Source organism: Corvus hawaiiensis, chromosome Z (genome assembly GCF_020740725.1).
Source record: "Corvus hawaiiensis isolate bCorHaw1 chromosome Z, bCorHaw1.pri.cur, whole genome shotgun sequence".
NCBI classification, from domain to species: domain Eukaryota; kingdom Metazoa; phylum Chordata; class Aves; order Passeriformes; family Corvidae; genus Corvus; species Corvus hawaiiensis.
The window spans coordinates 36,451,540-36,470,820 of record NC_063255.1 but is presented as its reverse complement, the minus strand read 5'-3'; the positions used below and the strand labels follow the sequence as shown (position 1 = coordinate 36,470,820).

The 19,281-nt window shown below is 39.4% G+C and overlaps 1 long non-coding RNA gene across 1 annotated transcript in view; it reads right to left on the bottom strand.

The window, feature by feature from the left end:
• Positions 1 to 1,778: 1,778 nt before the first annotated feature.
• Positions 1,779 to 19,281, bottom strand: part of LOC125320515 — a 36,234-nt gene continuing 18,731 nt past the window's right edge. Inside the window, exons 2-3 of the long non-coding RNA XR_007201145.1 lie at positions 15,746 to 15,787; positions 1,779 to 1,791 (exon numbers count right to left, since the gene is read on the bottom strand). This is a non-coding gene — a long non-coding RNA (uncharacterized LOC125320515). The remainder of the gene's footprint in view (positions 1,792 to 15,745; positions 15,788 to 19,281) is intronic.

Genomic DNA, 19,281 nt, shown 5'->3' with positions numbered 1-19,281 from the left:
ATATCAACTGTCAGAGCTAGGCAGAATTCAGTTATCTAGATATGCATGATACCAATGACTTGTGGGACCTAAAACCAGAGAGAGCAAAGGAAACACTGGTAGGTCCAACACCACAGTCTGTAATTTCTAACTTTTTTTACATGTAATTTATGCCAGATTCTTCACTTGGACAACCAAGAACTGGATTCCTGTGTTTTTTCTTTTTCATCCACTTCGTAATTCCAGAATTTCAGAGTTTATATAGAAAGAAAAGTCTCTAAGAAATGTGGATAAAAAGTTCCTAGTGGTTACATATATGGATTTTACTGTTTACTTACCAGAACTCTGTTAAGACTTTTTTGACTCTGATGTTTCTGTATCTATTGGATGCAAATTTTGTAGGCAAGCTAACATTACTCACTATGCTACTTTTATCCTTTTTTTTGGTATTCATATTTATGACTATAAGTAATATTTAACATATTTTATTCTATCCCACAGGGTAAGAAGAAAGTAAAGATAAAATAAGAATTGTTAAAAATGTATTGTCTCACAGTGCATAATTTTTTGCCTTTAATGGAATCACTGAAAAATTAAGGCTGTATTTTTGTGGCAAGAATTTGCAGAATAATGTGAACCATTTATTAAAAAAAGAGGAAATTTTTCTTTGCTACCAACTAGTCTTAAGAATCTTGCATTCATGAATCTTCTTTGTGGTAGGTGAGGATTAAAGCAAAAGTAACTGTCTCACAGTGAGTTGTGGCAGAAGGAAGAATAGAACTGATTTTCCCAGGCAGATCCTTTGTAATGCTACTCATGCTACTTAAATGAACCTTCCCTTCCCTTTCCCCTTCCCCTTCCCTTTCCCCTTCCCCTTCTCCTCCCACTTCCCCTCCTCCTCCCCCTCCCCCTCCCACTTCCCTTTCCCCTCCCACTCCCCTTCCCCTTCCCCACCTCCTATCCCCTTTCCCCTTTCCTCTTCCCTCTTTTTCTTCCTGTCCCCCCACCTTTTTTAACAAAAGGAAAAAACCCACATGAGCAAAACCTGAGTTTCACCCACAGTTACTTCTTTTCTGGGTACCAGCCTGTCAGTGGTCTGCAGATTAATAATCAGTTGCAACTGAATTGAATAGAAATTCTAGTGGATGATCTAATAATAAGTGGCATAGAAAGTCACATGAGGAAATTAATAGCTTTGTCACCAGAACAGCACTGGAATAATACGTGATATCTAAGGCCCAGGGCAATCCAATTAGGGATGAAGAAAGAACAGCATATCAAATAACTGATCACTAAATGAGAATGATCCGTTTTGTATACTAAATGAGGAAAGAGTCTATGAAGAAGGAAAAATATGGCTTTGTTAGTTTAATAGTGCAGCGCAACATATACTCACAGTGTTTTTGAATCAACCTTATATGTCTAACAGTTGCTATATGACAAAGTGTCCCTATTAAGATTTGAGTTTTTATGTAGAATAAATACCTTTTTATTTGTTTGAAATGCCATTTGTGAGAATCATGGCACCTGAAATTTTGATTTGTATTTGGGGTGGGTGGTTTTACTTGGCAAGCTTTGAGTTTTGGATTTATATGTGAAAGACTGAGAGGGAAATGGGCAGGGGCAGCAGGGGATTCCAGCAAGTGTAGCAACTTCTTTGCTACAAGTGATTCCAGCTCTTGTGATTCAGCTCTTTTTGAAATCACCCAAGGCGAGCTTGTGGACAGAGAGACAGGAGGCTCGTTTGGTTATTCCACAGATGTAGCTTTTATTGTCCAGCAGCCTCTGTGAAGGGGAGGCCAGGGACAAAGGCTGCCTAGTCATGGGCAGAAACGGGGCTTTTTATGGGAAAGGCAGGGAGTGGGGTAGAAACCAACTAGCCAACTGGGTACAGGCTGTTACCGTAGAAACGAGTCATGCTGGGGGTGGTTCACTTTGTCACCATGACCCAAAGGAAGGTTGCTTATCTCTGGGGAAAGTCTTTTTGCCCTCAGGCCTCTCTCCTCCAAGGGAGTGCAGAGGGCTCTTGTGCCAAGGGCTCACAGCCCTCCACAGGCAGGAAAACTATTTATTTACACCCCTCCTTTTTTTCAGTGTGTTAGTCGTATACTGCCAAATTCTGTTAGAGCAATCGCATGCCTGGCCTGATGTAACAAGACAGTAAGAAGCAATGCAAAGAATAGTAAACAAGTATATTCAAATATTCCCACCCTACCCCTTTCAGATCATTTCAAGTCCCCAGTAGGTAAATCTTAGCAGACAGTTTGATCTCTTCATGGGAGTAGTTCACGATGCTTGTTAGGACTAACTGCTATAAGAAATCCACAGTCGTGTACTGTACTTTTGTGATTTTTTTTCTATGAATTTAATTTCAGAATACAGAAGCATAGGTATCTTGGAACATGTAAACATCAAAATTATCTCCAAAGCTTAGACCTTGCCAAGTGGTATCCTACCTGCCTGTTGCTACCTGATATCTAATGAGTGTGAGGAGATTTTCTTCTATGTGTTTCATTGCATTTTTTTAATATATCTGAATTAAATGTAATGGTTGCTCCTCTTTGGTCAGTAAACAAAGCTTTAAACCTGTAAAAGAGTGGGAAAAAAGAGTTACTTCCATTGTAATTCCTGTTTGGGATAGGACACATAATTAGAATGGCTTCATTTTATCCACAGCTGCAGGCTCTGGACTGAATTGAAATATTTTGTATAAAGAGTACAAAACACAGATACAGGAGTCTTTGATATTATGGTTTTAAATGAAAAATGAAAATATAAACTGCCTTCAGGATTTTAAGTGTTTCTTAAAGGACTTCAAGGTCAGATATTTTTTGTTGAAATCAGTAGGATTTTCAGATGCTAGTTTATCTTTCAAGAATCCATTTATCAAGTGTTTTATAAAACACTATCATCTCTCCTGTTGATATAGTTTAAATGGTTAAGATGACTTGAAGTCCTTAAAGGAATTGTATCTCATAGTTTAGCAACTCAAGACTGCTTAATTTACTAAGACTAGCTGCTGTGAATGGTCAACATAGTCTAAATCAGGCTACATTCCTCAAATACGGTTAGCCTTTTTCACCTGGTTCATAACAGATATTGAGCATAACTTTTGTCATCTAGTTATGAGCACAATAACCTGAAAGTGTTGCAGTGGGGATACTGCAACATGCATATATCAAACCAGGAGTCCCGTGGAAAGGAAATATATACGGACAGACAGATTCTTGCTAGATGTTTCAGAGATGTTTATTTCTCCAGCCGCATGGCCGGAGCTCTGCTGAGGAACTGCTACAGTCACGGGACCAAGGGTCCTTCTGCCTGCGCAGGGGACACAAACCAACCAATGGGAACGAGGCTGAGCAGGGGCAGGGAAACCCCGTGTCTGTGCCCTCAGGGCCCCTCTGCCAGGGCTACACGGCAGGGGAGGGACCCCAACACCTCACCCGTTCTATTTTAATAAAAGGAGAATGAAAACAACTGGATAAACATAACAAGAACAGTTTCAAGACAAAACAAGCCACCCTCCTGAGTCTTTAAATGTCCAAACAGATTCTGTGGAACATCTTAGGGCTGACAGAAGGGAGACAGAACTCTCCGGGCATGCTTTGTGGGGAAACTGAGGCAGGAGAGGGTTTAACTTCTTCCCTCCCCCTTTTCATCCCCCACTTGGCATTGGAAAGGGATTTTTGGGGAAACAATTGGCAAAAGCATGGTTTTGTGAGGGAAACCATGGATGAAAAAACGGATTGGGAATACACTGGGGGTAATAGGATATAGGATAAAAGGGAAAGGTGGGATTAGGAAAGGGAGACTGTAAGGAGGGCTTACAATGGAGATATTGTCTAACATGACTACGATTTTTTGCATATATACTGCCTTTTACAGGAACACCATCAGGCCCAGTGACCTTTGATGCTTGTAACCCTTTTCTACCTTATACAATTTTGAATTCCACTACCTCTCCATCTCCCAAGCTTGGGATGCATTTTTCAGGGTTATTCTTTTTAATAGCAGTTCTATGCATGAATATGTCTTGCTGGTTGTCACACCTTGTTATAAAACCATAATTTTGCTTAACATTATACCATTTTACTATCCCTAAGATCTTAGCTACTATGATTTTTTCCTTTTTTCGAGTGGCTGCTGTTTTCTGTCTCGCTGCGTCTTTGCTGTCTCTTTCGGTCGCTCCCGTGTTGGAATTGTCGGGGCTGCTGGTGCCTGCGCGCTCTTCCCGGGGTCGCGTTCGGGGCTGCGCGGGCCGGGCCGGGCCGCGCCGCTCAGTTCTCCGCACGTCGCCTCCTCTGGTCACAGCTTCACTGCCGCTGCCAGGCGCTGTACCCACGTCTCGGCCGGGCCCCCAAGCGACGACTCCCCCGCGCCCTGCTCCAGCGCACGTTTCGGTTCGGCGCGGCTCCGCTCCACCGCCACCGCCGCCAGCCGCCGCCCGCGCGCTGCCCCTCTCGGTCGGGCGTTCACGGGGCTCACTCCACCACGCACTGCGCGGGGCCGTGCGGGCACCGCCGGGTCCCGCTGCTCCTCGCTCCGCCACCGACACTGCTGCTCACTTGGCTCTGCCCGTGCGCGGGAACTGCCTCGCTGCTGCTCGCAGAGCGCTCGGTGCACGTGGCCTGGGCTGCACGGTCCCTGCGCCAGGCTTCCCTTCGCCAAGACACAGCTGACATTGCTCAACAGTCCGGTAATTAAATAATATTCACGAAAATATTCTTCCATCGGCATATATTTTGACTCAGAAATTAACTGTGTCCAAACGGTTTTCCAAAAGCCCTTGGTAAGAATTAAATCCCAAGAAACATAGAAAAAGTTCTTAAACAACCATGCCAGGAAGTGTTTCAGTTCTTTTTGAGCTTGAATCAAGCTAAAATTTACAAATCGTTGTTCAAGAATCATTTTAAGATAAATGTCCATATGCGGCTCTGAGAGCCAAGAGTCTTCCCACGGTTCCTCCATAGTTTAGATATGGAATAGCAAAACAAAACCAAGAAGAGGAATCCAAAGTTTCCAGGGTTTACTCACACAAATCAGTCGCTTAGGGATCGGGGATCATTCTGCTTGCAATTCACCACCATTTGTTGCAGTGGGGATACTGCAACACGCATATATCAAACCATGCGTCCTGTGGAAAGGAAATATATACGGACAGACAGATTCTTGCTAGCTGTTTCAGAGATGTTTATTTCTCCAGCCGCATGGCCGGAGCTCTGCTGAGGAACTGTTCCAGTCACAGGACCAAGGGTCCTTCTGCCCGCGCAGGGAACACAAACCAACCAATGGGAACGAGGCTGAGCAGGGGCAGGGAAACCCCGTGTCTGTGCCCTCAGGGCCCCTCTCCCAGGGCTACATGGCAGGGGGAGGAGACCCCAACAGAAAGATAGTTGAAAGATCTCGACCACAGCTTCTGCATGGCTCCTGGGGAAGAATCTGCTTTTGCTCCAGTATTTGCAAGCCTGCATTTGCAATTCTGACTACTGGTTTCTGACAATTTTCTACTCTTTCTTTTCTACTGTTCTAATTTTTTTTTGTTTGTACTTGTTTATTATCTGTTTGTACTGTTGCTCTGTTTGTTTAAAAAAAGCTGTCTGAGTGCAACCCCAGATCTGTTACCATGTCAGCCTCACACTCCATTCAAAGAGCAGAGTTGGCCTATTGCTGGATTTTTTTCAGCTCTGAGGGATAAGCTACCTACATATTTCTGCAGTTATTTTTTTAAAGACTGTATGTATTTTTGCCCTTGTCTTTTGATAGATACCCTCTAAAGCATTTTCAACAGTTTCCTTCATTTCATAGTTGTTGCTGGTGAGAAAAGGATTCCTTTCTCCAGATCAAAACATTTGTCTGGACCCTGTTGCCCTCCATGCCATCAAACATCTGCTGTATCTTTTTGTAACTGCCTTGTGGTGTGAAGTGTTAAATGGCAGCCTGTGAAAAGAGTGCACAGCAGATAAATGTATGATCTGTTTTCCTGGAATTCTGGCAAGTGCCCTGTCAATGTACACAAAGACATTTTTTTATTTCCTCAGATATGTCTCCCTTACTCAATCTTTAACATTTTTCTAGTTTGAGTAGTGACAAGTTCAGTAACTATAGTTAGATAATCATTCTTCTATGCCTTTATATAAAGAATTGTGTTGCATGCATTAAAGAAAATGTCTGTGAAATTTTTAAAACATTTGTCTTTGGATTTCTTTTTTTGCCTTTCTTGCATTTCCTTCAATGTACTCCAACGGTATTTTGTGGTTGCTATTCTGGAATGAAGGCATCGTAAACATCTAGGTATGTCTTAGTCTCTGCTGATTAAAAATTAGAACACTTTGTATTTGAGTTATGGATTCCATGGTGAAATGCAAGTACTGTCTTGACACCTTGAATTACCTTTTCACTATGAGGTGTTTGATGTCCTATCCTTGAAGATGTGAAAGGTGACTGTGTGGGTATTATGTTAAAATATTTTGTGTGGCATTGCAATGCAGACTACTATGACTTCCCATATGTGACAGAATTTGAAGTGCTGTAATTTCATTAAACCAGAGATTTAACATAATTTTGGGTTACCTGAGAAGCATAATTTTCCCATACTTTTATATTAATTTCTACCTATGTAAAATCCCTACTTTTCTCTTTACCCCTGTCAATGTGCAAATTCAAATTTCTCCCCCCGCAAAAAGAAAAAAAATCAAGATATGAACTATTTCTTTCTCATGAATAAGATCATGAGATCATAAGCTTAAATACATCAATAGCTAATTTATTTTCTTTTTTTTTTAATTTTTTTTTTCACTTAGGATTGTTCATAATAATATATTAGAAACAGTGGTTTGTAGCTATATTCTTTAATTTTACCTTTTTAATCTTTTTGCTCAAGTTGACAAAGGCTTTGATACCTAAAAACCCAGATGCATTTGGCTCTGTATGATCACCACTAGCCTGTATCAACTTTTGGGCTCATAGTTTTGCTTTATTAAGAAGAAATCTGGATAGTGTTTGAGTAGAGTTTTTATTTTAGGAAATTACATAGAAGAAAAACTGTAAACTTCTATGACTTTGCTCTTTAAGGTTGTACTTTGTAGGCCAAACAATGGGGTGTGAGTTTGAGGGTAGGGGCTGAGGTAGGAATATTTGCAACTCAGGGACTAACAAACACCTAAATAAGAAATGCAGGATCAGATGCATAATAATCAATATGTGAAAGGCAGCTAGTGCTACTCTTTTCCTTACTGATACACACTAAAATTTTCATTACTCATTGGTGGTTAGGACAAGAAACTGCTATTTTAGATTTTAATTTAGTGCTTCTTCAGGCATCAGTTGATTCTGTTCTTAGCAGATTATTTTGCTTTTTTTTCAGAATGATGAGAATAACTCTGGATAAAATGCATAAGATATATAATGCATATTTGTCTTGAATTGTCAGTTTTGTTTTGCCCATTGTCAGTTGTATTTGAAGTTACATTATGTGTTTGATCATATAATTCATTGAAGCATGTTTGGTTTTTAATGTCTGCGGGTTAGCAATGTCTTATGAGGAAAACTGTTATGAATTTTTATATTGCACAATGAATAATGAGCTTTTTTCAGATGAAATAAAATTGTCTGAGTGCATTCAAAACCCATATAAAACTCAGTTGTTTATTTATGAAGTCTTCTGAAGATTAATCCAGAACCAAAGACTTAATTCAAGGTATAATATATAATGGCAAAGGAATGTGTAAGGAAATAAGTGACACTAGATAGGTAAATAAATGAAAAAGAAAGCCTGGGTCCAAGTTCTGGTTTTGGACAATATGCTATTATCCTATCATCACTTTTCATGGAGAAGAAATATCACAATTCTTTCTGCTGGCACATACTTGAATTCTTATGGTTGATCAGACTTGACACTCTGGTTTTATGCCTTTTTTCATATTCTAAGGAAAACAAGAGTTTTCAAGAAGCTCTAGTTGAGCATCTGCAAAATCAAATATTCCATGTGAAGGTCATGTGAAAACATGTTTAAGCATGATGTAGGAAGCCGAACACATCATTTAATGCATCTTTTCTTAGTTATCAGTCTGTCTGTCTGTCTGTCCATCTGTCTCTCTCCAATTATTTGCTATGAAACACATTGGTATTTGCCAATATGTGAAACAAAACCAAAGGATTTGGGTTCATATACTTAGATGGTAAAGACGGTCTTCCCATAGTCCTCTTAGTAGGCCTTTCCCAGGTGTTAAAGGTCAAAACAATGTGGAAATTTTATGTTCAAAACCACATTCAACCAGACTGAGATGGGAAGACATGGTTTTCTAAGGCTATCTGGAATGCCAGATGCATACACAGCAGTGCCTCTGACTTCACCAGCTTCTGAGAACAGAAATTCTGGTAATAGGTTATCTTCTGAGGAATGATTTCACCTTCATAAACTTATTGAGTCTAATATGGGTAAAATGTAATGGCTTGTTATATGCAGAAAATTAAGTAAGAAATTTTTAATTCCTTTCTGAACTTGTCTTTAATGAAACATGGTAACTCTAGAAAATGTCATTTTGAACTGCCCATTAGTACCACTGAGGGGAGGTTGTCAGTGAATAAAATTTTTTGGACACACATTCACGAAATATATACAAAAGCTTAAGCAAGCATTTTTTTGGTGTGTGAAATTAAGTAGCATGACTCTAATGTAGCTTTATTTTCAAAGTAGGTGAGCATTAAGGTATCATTTCAGAACTCAAACACACATAAATGGCATTCTGATTTAAGCAGGTAGAACTAAACTTGGCCTTCATTTTACAGTATTTCTCTGATCCTTGTTTTTTTTTTTTCTTGAATATTGGACCTTTTCCTAGAGCTTCTGATGTGACTGAAATGCACAGAGACATGAGGCTGTTGGTTGATGGTTTACATCTGGTGGCACTCACTGATATTAGCTGATGTCAGTGAAGCCCTCTCAGGAATAAGTTGGCCTTTACTTGGTCACTGAGAGATTATAACCTAACAATAAAAATTTTAAAAAGAAAGTGTCGCAATGACCGCCACTGACCACTGCCCAGGCTAGCTCCTGCAGTGTGCGACAGGAGTGGGGAGCAGCTGGAGGCTCTTGGCTTTAAAGCTGCTCCTCAGGAGTTCAGCTCTGCCCAAGGGAGCTGAAGCTCCAGGCACAGTGGCTGTCAGCAGTCCAGACGAGGGAGAGGATAAAAAGTAGCAAGGAGGCTTGCCACACGGGATAATCCAAGTTTATTGGAGGCAACTCTCAAGAGACAAGCCAGGAGCAGCTCCAGGGAACCCCTTATAAAGGGAGGTGTTACAATGGGGATGGCTTAACTGGGGACCAATAGAAATCTCTAAGGGAGGGATAGGGACGAGGATAGACATTTCCTTGGGCCAATAGCCTCAAGGAGAGGAGGGAAAGGGATCACATGCCCCAATGGGGCATTGAGGTTTAGAGGATTTCCAAAGGGGGAGGTATCTAGAGGGGTAGGGTCTCGGGGGATTGATGGGGACCATATAAGGGTAGATTGGGAGGTTTCAGATGATGGACACTGGACCTTCGGGAACAACAGGAGGGGTTTGGGTGATTGGTAGGGAAAGAGCCAGAACAAGGGGAGGAGAACAACCATGTAGGGAGCACCGGGGGAGAGGCTTGGGTCTGGGGGAAACCAACTGAGAATAGGAGTGGGCAAGGTAGGGATGAACCATTGGGGTACAGATAACTTATATAAAAATACAATAAAGGTATTGCATCACCACAAGAAAGATTATTTAAAAAAAAAAGCTTATATCTTTTTCATATAGAAGAATTTGTTGGATTTATTTACTGAGCTTCAAGGCTTTCATTCACAGAAAGAACAAATTCAGCGGGACATGAAAGAAAAACTTCCAGTGTGACAGGAGGTTATATTTCAAATATAAAGGCTCTTCTCTATACAGAAACTCTCCTCAAACTTCCAATAGAAGGCCTAAAAAAATAAGAGGAGCAGTCATAGCCTGCAAAGCTCCCAATGTCACAAAGATTGTATAAGTTGACTGCCTCCCAGTTAATCCCTCCGTATTGTTCCTGGGATGAAATTTTCTCTATATTTCTATGTGACATGCAGCTGTTGATTTACCCTAGTAAACCTAAGAAAAAAATTATCTGTAGTATCTGCACTGGAGATGTTCACTGCATATCCTCTTATTTTGCCTTGAACTCCCTTTGTCACCAATAGATTTTCTCACATAATAGAACAAGCAAAGCCTGTCCAACTAGAAAGCAATATGAGATGAGAGATCTCAATGTTGAATGTACTACATTTTTTTTGTCATTCTGAAATACCTGAAATGCATGAGTGAGTAATGCCTTATGCAAAGCAGATCCAATAACTTTTTGAACCTCAGCAACACTACAGAAATCACAAACTTTATCTCTTCCAAAAGAAAGCAGGAAGCATTGTATATTGGTTTATCTGGTGTAACTAACGCAATGTTAAAAGTCTAAAATACAATGTTATCCACCAGAACTGCCAGTTAGTTTATAAAGGTTGACTTCTTCATGCAATAAACTGTAATTTTTTTTTAACTGAATCCTTGAAAAAAGTTTGAGGAAAAGACTTAGAAGTAATCTCTCTCTTTTTTTTTTCTTTCTTCCTTTTTTTTTCATTTTCTTCTTTTTTTTTTTTAATTTCAAATAATTTTTACTGCGTTTCCTTCTGCTCCAACAGATTGATTATTCTATTTCTACAGAATGATAATTGCTGTGAATTCAGTAAACTACTCCGACTTTCCTTTGAAATCAGTCTGTGAGTGAAACAGAAGTATTTTAGGGAGGGTTTCTGAAGGAAGAAAAACTGCTTCAAAGAACATCACAAGTAAATGAACAAGAAAATGGTGTAAGATGATAAAGAAAAAAAACTGGCTGATGAAGGAAGTGTAAGTAGATAATAGAAGAACACAAGGATCTTAAAATGTTTAGTCATGGAAGAAATGCTAATTTGATTTAAGAAATGTATGTGTTGGGAAGAAAGTGATACTGAAGTTAAATTAAATCTTCACTTGGGAAAGATTTGTAATGGAATTACTATTGCCCTCTGTATTGAAATTTCCTGATATTTTGATCAGAATTTTAGGGAACAGAGAGGACATATCTCACATAAAAACTAGTTCACTGAGTGTTCTCAAAAAGGAGCTGTTTCTAGTGCGGTCAGTAACAACTGCTGTGTCTACTGGAGTTCCTTAATATTAATTTTTGGTGCAGTAAGACAGACTGGGTGCTATCCTTTGGTAAGCTGCTGTAGTGTAACAGTGTGCCTCAATATTGTTAAGTACAAGACTCACCTAGGAACAGTAAAAAAAGGTGGTGAACTATATCTGTGAACATTGCATCTAGTCCTTGCTTCTTGTGTTCTCAAAGTGAAGAGAAATGAAGAAAATGTCTTCAGTCTGAAACAAGCCTTAACACACAAACTTTCATGAGCTCTTCAAACCTAGCATCTTGTGTCAAAAGTTATAATGTGACCACTGCAGCGGTTATGTTTTCTGGGCCAGAGAGGGAAGATGTTATGATGCAGGATGAGTTTCACTAATGCTGTAGCTTAAGAACTTGGATCCGAGGTCCTACACAGAAGGTAGAGAAATCTAATTGTAAAATACTCACAGAATCACAGAATCTGCTGAGTTGGAAGGGACCCACAAGGATCATTGAGTCCAGCTCCCAGCACAGCACCATCCCGAAGAGTCACACCATGTGCCTGAGAGCATTGTCCAAATGTTTCTTGAACTCTGTCAGGCTGGTGCTGTGACCACTTCCCTGGGGAGCCTGTTCCAGTGCCTGACCATCCTCTGGGTGAAGAACATTTTCCTAATATCCAACCAAAACCCCCCTTGACACAACTTCAGGCTATTCCCTTGAGACCTGTCACTGGTCACAGAGAAAAGATCAGTGTCTGTCCCTCCCCTTCCCCTCACGAGGAAATTGTAACTGCAATGAAGTCTGTCCTCAGTATTCTCTTCTCCAGGCTCAACAGACCAAGTGACCTCAGCCATTCCTCATACAGCTTCCGCTGAAGGCTCTGGAATTTCAATACTAAATTAGCTTATCAAAGAAAGATATGAAGTTAACATTACTTGTGGCTTTTTAGTTCTGAATTTATTAAAAATCATATTTTACCAAAATAAAATTCTTCAAATCACATAACTCCATTTTTTCCCCATCCTGCCACCCTCTATCTCTAATTTCTCTTTCTACATAAAGAGTAGGGGTGGCAAAAATCAATCACAGATCCTTTTTGTGTCAAGGTCACTGTGCGGAGATGTGTGCATAGAGGTTTACTTTGAGAAACCTTTCATAACCTATCCCTGAAGTCATTGTTTCCTCACTTCTTTACGTGGAAATATTTTTTTACTTTTCTTTTGGTCATTATGTTTTGTCAGTTTGTGTTGTGTTCCACTATGGGGAACTGTGGGGAGTTCTTTTGAAATGGAAGCTCTAGGATGAAATTAAGTCAAACGAGACAAATATTATATCTGAGAACCGTTTATTGGTAACGAAGAAGGTGTTGCCCTACTAAAGAAGAGTAGAAAAGAGAGAAAAGGAGGAAGGAAAACGAAAAAAGGTGGGGGGAGAGAAAAAGGGGAGACAGAGAGAAAAGGTCAGGGAGTGCCATCAATGTCCAAGCAGCAGGAGGTGTGTGCATGGTGCCTGCTGGGGAGCCCCAGAGAGGTGCGGCCCCACAGCTGCAGCTCCCGCGGCAACGGGTGGCCGGACACGGGGTGAGTGGGGATCGGGCAGGAGGCGCAGAACCCTGGACAGGGACACGGCAGGGATCGCAACAGTGGGCTGGGTCAGCAAAGCAAGGTTAGAGGCAGGCAGGAACACAGGGATGAAGCAGGCAGGGTGTCGGATAGGAACAACAGGGCATCAGGACAGGTAGCAGGAGGCTCGGAGGTCAGCTGGTGTCCAGCCAAACGCCCAGCAAGAGGGAGGATGAGTGAGCGTGGGCAAAAAGAGCAAAAGCAGGCTAGAGACAGAGCAAAAAGAAGAGCAAAAGGCCAAAAAGACAAGACCTCAGAGCTTGTGATGCAATTACTTTTATATCCCCTGGCTCCTCCCAAGGTCTGCCTGCTGACAGGAGACCATTGGCCCAGTCCAACCTTCCATTGCAGTCCACTGGTGGAGACCTTTTGCCATCTGATTGGAGAACCTCTCTGGAGGGTACAGTGTTCTTGGTGGTCTTCTGCTGACTGCCTATCCCATGTGAGACATGAAGTGCTTGCCAGGCAAACTCTCCCCAGAGACAAGGCTTACTCCCATCTTCTCCTAGTTGCCTCCTGCAAGTGGCACATGTGCAACCACTTCCCCACATGCCTCTGACAAACAGTGTTGAGACAGAAATCAAAATTAAATTGGCTCCTTACAGCTTGTTACTGAGATAATGGTGTCATGCAATGAGTCTGCCAACTTCCTCTTCTGGGCAGTCAACAGCTGTGAAATCTGGTAAAATATTCAAGATAGCGTATGCTGTATGAATGATATTGTCTTGAGATTCAAATATTTATTTACTTCTGTTGTGATTTTCCTTGCAGTTACATCATCCTTACTGGTGAGCATACCCTACTTCTGTGTTCTTAAGGGCAATATGCTCTCAAAGTAGGTCCACCCCTGAGTTTTGACACACTGAACAGTGAACAATGTCAAAAGTGACCCATTGAACAGTGTCCTACAAAAACCTGAGCCTGAACATGAGGCTTTCAGATAAAACTTTAATTGCTCTGAAAAGTGATGACAGATTTTAAACAAAGAAAGTTAGTTAAGAAGGTGGAAAGGTGAAATTCTTTTACTGATCTGTGGGCCTAAAGCCACAGTAAGTGTGACCCACATAGAACACAGTATGGCAGATAAAACACCTGTTTATTTCTAATTACACTGGTGAGGTTTTTTTGTTGTTTTGGGTTTTGTTTGGTGGGGGGTTTTTTTGTTTGTTTGTTTGTTTTTACAATTTGTTAATGTTGTATAAATAGGAAATCCTTGCAGGACTAAGAAAACCGATTTTGAATATCAGCCTGTAATATAATCTTAATGTAGAATGAGGATGTACAATTGTAAAAGTATCAAAGGGGGTTAACTGAAGGAACATTAACCCTTCCTTGATAAATACCTATAAAATTTTAGAACTCTCACTGCATAAGCGCATAACATCTCTCAGCCATAGGTCAGAACACCTCATCAGATTGAAGATGAGTAGGTAAAGGATGGTCAATGACTGTAAGAAATTTTAAATTTAATTTCAAGTATATCTATGTATCTATCTGGCAGCCAAAGTCTTTGAGATTTGTGTCCACAAAGGCTACTGTCTTCTACTGTGCTCTTTCTGCTTGTGTATCCATAAACTTGAAAATGTCGGAATATTTGTCTTTTACTTGAACTAGTCACAAAATAGGGTTTCTTTTCTTCAAAGCATTATAGTAGGGAGAAAAGTGTAAAACTTCAGGAGAAGCAGTTCTTACCAGGAAGATGTTGATCATGAGCAATTACCTGAACTACAAATACTTGCCATGTGAATCTGCCTTTTCAAAAGGATTTTTGTTTATTCATTATCAGACATATATATAAATGTTGTAACACTTACTACTCTTAGTACTAAAAATATGTGGTAGATCATTCTGAAGCTGGGAACTGCTGTGAATTGACTTATTACGTAGTTTGAAAGTAGGCTAAGCTGACTTTTCTCTTTATTGGACTGATAATTTTGAGATAGATTCTAAACGCTGTTTGGAAAAATACACAGTGTGTTCTCCATTATGTCCTCTTATTAAAAGTTTCAGAAGATAATGCCTGAAGAAATAATCTGATTCAAGGGTAATCTAGACTAAGACTGTCTCTTTTCAAATTATTTCCTCAAAGTAATTTTATTGTTATGTCTTTTGCACCTTACCAGCCACCTAAAGCATAAATTTTAGCTGCTGTTAAGAGTGACTCAGAGAGTTTTTAAACTTGATTTGAAGAGTCACTAGTAATTCATTTGTGGATGAAGTTTCTACCTAACAGAAGTGCTGACTTTCTCCTTCACCTTCCCAGAGCTTCCCTTTTCAGAAATAGCATCTTCTTTCATTTAACTCTTGCTGTTCTCTTATCTGAAACACACAGCTCAAGCTTTTATGAACACAGCTAAATTTACATTCTAGAACCTATTCACTGTAAATTAGCATAGCTTTCAGTGACTGGATGAAGATCATGCTTTTTCTACCTCAGCTGACAACAGGAATATATTCTCACAACTATAATTTGTTCTTTTCTATAGAAAAACTGCAATATGACTTTTATATCAGAATATTAAAGCCTGTGCCTGAAGTAAATACAGAAGATGAAGTCTGTATTTAAATTTCAGTCCTACAGCTGTCACCTTGTCAGTAACAGTCTTAATCACTATTTTTTATGACAATTTATCATCATGCTTTTGTGAAACTTCTCGCAGTAATTTTTTTCTATTTTTGCATTCAGGCTCTACATACCCACTTTTAACACTCTGCACTCTTCCATGACCCTTCTTCAAGTTTCACTTCATTCAGAGGGTTAAGGGGCAGGTAGTTACTTTCTGCCCTTTTACTTTCTGTCCACTTTTCATAGAATTTTAGACTGAAAGAATCATAGTATCAAAACCATAGAATGGTTTGTGGTGGAAAGGACACTAGAGAGAATCTTATTTCAACCCCCTGCCAAGGGCAGGGACATCTTTCACTAGACCAGGTTGCTCAGAGCTCCATCCAACCTACCACTGAACACTTCCAGGGATGGGACATCCACAACTTCTCGTGGCAACCTGTTCTGGTACCTCACCACCTTCACAGTAAAGAATTTCTTCCTAACAACTAATGTCATTCCACACTCTTTCAGTTTAAAGCCGTTCCCCCTTCTCTATCACTACATGCTCTTGTAAAAAACACCTCTCCAGCTCTCTTGCCAGAGCCCTTTAGGTACTGGAAGGTGCTATATGGACTCCCTGGAGCCTTCTCTTCCCTAGACTGAACAGCCCCAGCTCTGTCACCCTCTCTTTCTCACATGAGAGATTCTTCAGGCCTCAGATCATCTTTGTGACCCTCCTCTGGAGTCACTCCAAAAGTTCCACGTCTTTGTTGTGCTGGGGCCCCAGAGCTGAACGCAGTACTCCAGGAGGGGTCTTAAGAGAGCAGAGTAGTGTGTGAGAACCTGTGAATTTTCCTTGATACTTTCTGCTCTCAAGAGCAGTGCTTTTCAGGGTTTTCTCAATAGGTCAACAACAGAGTGTGCCCAAGATGGTTCTTCTTTTGAAGGAACTAAACTATCCACAAATCATATGACTGTAAGTGCAGGTTTCACATATGATGGGAAGAAGATTTTCTGTTTTCAGTTGAGAATGTGCCTCGTGAAGCAGAGGCTCTGCATACTATGTGTTCATTCTGGTATGGAATGGCATGGTCATGTGAAATTTGGGAAGCCACGGCTAGGTGAGAGGGGCCTGTAAACCCTTTCTCCTTCCTCGTATTCAGTTTATCAGTAGAATTTACTATTTAATTGTACATGTTTTGTGCAGGATCACAATCTATTGATAAAGACTTTCAGTGCTTTTGGGAAACTTGGCCCCTTCAACCATAGGACTGGTTGAAAGGTGGGGAGATTAAATGAGTTACAATATGTAGCTAAATAAAGGTTGTTTCATATAGAGTTTGTTGTTGTGTCTGACACTGCAGTGGAAAATGACAGACTGGCCTTATATGGGCTTTGGTTTTTTTCCTTTTTTTTAAATGGCTGTAAATTTGATGAGATTTGGTTTTGTTTGTGCTTGGTTTTTTGGCTTTTTGGGGGTTTTGTTTGCTTTGCTTTCTCTCCATGTAGTGCTTGCATTTATCTGACATGACTTTTTTCAACATAAAAATTGAAAAATATGTGTGTAGCTTTCAGAAATGTATTGCTCAAATTATCCACTCTGTTTTCATTCATGTGCAGCTAACAATGCTTCTCTTATATAATTGATACTTAGATAGAGATTTGTAATTTGTTTAATTTCTTGTGTCCTACAGGATATATTTTCACTTCTGCTTGGTTATTCATGCAGCAGCTTGAACTATGGGAAAAATAATCCTGCACTTCTGTATAATTATTATAAAATTAGAACCTATAAAGAATATTTAGCAGGAAAACGGGCCACTTTCCCTCCAGCTATTATGATGTGCTCACAAAGCTTTTTCAAAAACTGCATTATCACTGAACTAGTTAATTAATTTTATTTTATAACACAGCCAGCAATAATTTTTTTCCTCCCATTGTTTAGACATTCCACTTTTTACAAAGATACAGAGCTTCTAAAAACTCAGCTAGCCAAAGTATGTAAAAATACAGCTAAGGATGAAAGCTACTCTGGGATAAAAATCTCTTTTGTAGCAATTTTTGCTTTCTGTGGTAGTATTTTTCTCTTTTCCATTCATATCATCAAAGCCCAAGTTAATAGAACTAATTGAAAAATCAGCTACTGATCACATCTCAGATGAATGTTATCATAAAAATATTTTAAAGCACTTTAATTAACCCCTTGAACTCCAGGGAAATATGCAAATTAATTTGCTTATTTCCCTGAGCTCTTTTTGGAGCTATTTAATTAACATGTTTCTACAAATTCTCCGTTTTAATAGTAGCTCTACTGTTTGGGTACAAGCAGAACTAGCTCTGAATGCGGAACTAAAACTGGTGGTTTTTTTCCTTTCTTTGATGATTGAATTTAATCTTCAGATTTGGCACTACAAAAATATACAGATGATAATTAATTTTTTTATGTAACTTTTTGGCACAATTTTTAATAACATTTATGAAGAGAACATTCTGAAGGAGTTCCATTGTTTTAGAATTAGATCCTCTAAACACAAAGTGACCTCTGCCATACTCTCATAGATGCTTTTTGTGGTTGGATTGAAATTTGAGTCTGTGGGAGCTATGGTCATCAGAAAATCAGGATGAAACATGGTGTAAAATAAGGCAGCAGTTTGTTTCCCAGATATTGAACACTTTCCAGTTTAGACATTACAAACAAGCATGAGACAGAGTGTTGGCTGAATACCAAATAAGTGCTTTCATAAATAAATCACTTCACAAATTTTGCTGGTATCTATTGAATAATTCATGTGACAAATAGAAGATGGTCAGCAATAGTGCTCCTTGAATACAAAGAACGTCCCTGTTAATTGAATTTTTTAAATGAAAAATTAGTAATTTTCACTGACTTTTATATTCAACAATTGTTTCTCAATTAGGTTTACAAAATAGCAGTCAGAGGGCTTCACATTGCTGGTAGAAAGATATGTCATTTGAGGACAACTTAAATTTTCTTTTGCACTCTTTCCCTAATGGTCTGTACCACTTTTGTCCTGTTCAGCTCCAGTGCTAAGTCCTGAAAAAAGCTTCTCTGCTTGGTGTACTAGAATCACCATGTGCCTTGTCACCGGCCCAGCAATTCTTCTACTTTCACGTTGCTGGCAACCTTTCAGGTTCATATTACTCTGAATTAATACACAGGCACTTATTCATATAAAACAGTTAACTTGTATCTGAACATTGTATACTGTCCTCTTTCACCCATGGAATGAAAAAAAACCCAAACACAAAAATTCCTAATATTCGATTCTATAGTTAGGCACTGTACCTGGTTATTATAACAGCAGAATTATAAAAGTGATTCCAATGAACTTGAAGAAGAACTCAAGCTCTGGATTTGTTATTGCCAACTATTTGGCTGTGTAGGATGTATTTTTGCTACTCAAAAACTTAAATGACAAAACCTTTAGATTAAGCACACTAGTTAAATTTTAAAATATTTCAATTTTTTTTAAATTTAAGAAGATAAAGAGGATAAACTTAGAGCTTGTCAGTGTGTCTAGCAACTGCTAATATGTACTGCGATATCTTCAGTTAGAACTGTGCCATACATATGTTGCTCCCATTTAGCTCTGTGATTTAGGTCAAAGTATAAGACCTTCCTCACAGTCCGTAAAAATGAAAAGATAATTTAATTACCAGAGATCTGATGGCATAAACATTGTGTTGTCTTCTTTTATTTACTGAATATTCAATAGAATATCTGGATAACTTCCAAAATGTTTCTATAGAAGTTAGCAGTACAGGGGTTTAAGGAACAGCTGTAGCACTGTTCTGAAACTGAATTCTAGGCAGCCTCTTTGTATTCAAAGTTTTTTAATAAAAATTTGATTACACGTGGACATAACTGATAGAAAGGATACAGCCCTAAAAAATCTGAACATGACCACATTAAGATTTGCACACAGGCTTCTTTTCAGCTATTGTCAACA